The sequence below is a fragment of the Bison bison genome, unplaced genomic scaffold, assembly GCF_000754665.1.
Source record: "Bison bison bison isolate TAMUID 2011002044 unplaced genomic scaffold, Bison_UMD1.0 scf7180017864178, whole genome shotgun sequence".
Lineage (NCBI taxonomy): Eukaryota > Metazoa > Chordata > Mammalia > Artiodactyla > Bovidae > Bison > Bison bison.
In genome coordinates, this window is record NW_011494750.1 from 3,018,997 (window position 1) to 3,019,303 (window position 307).

Consider the following 307-nt stretch of genomic DNA (forward strand, 5'->3'; position numbering starts at 1 on the left):
GATAACTAATACAAAAAAGCAAAAGTTAAAAATCTAGAGTAGAGTTTGGAATTTCAAAAATACAATGTTAAAAAAAAGAAGAAGAAAAAGAAAGAGAGGAAAACAAACAAACAAGAACAAAGTCACAAAAATTTTAAAGAAAATACAGGTACAAAATTGTTAACAATTACCAAAAAGCATAAATTAAAAATCTACAGTAGAGTTTGGAATTTCAAAAATACAATGTTAAAGAAAAGAAGAAGAAGAAGAAAAAAAAAACAAACAAGGTCAAAAAAATTATAAAAAATATATATATGAAGTTTGTTTT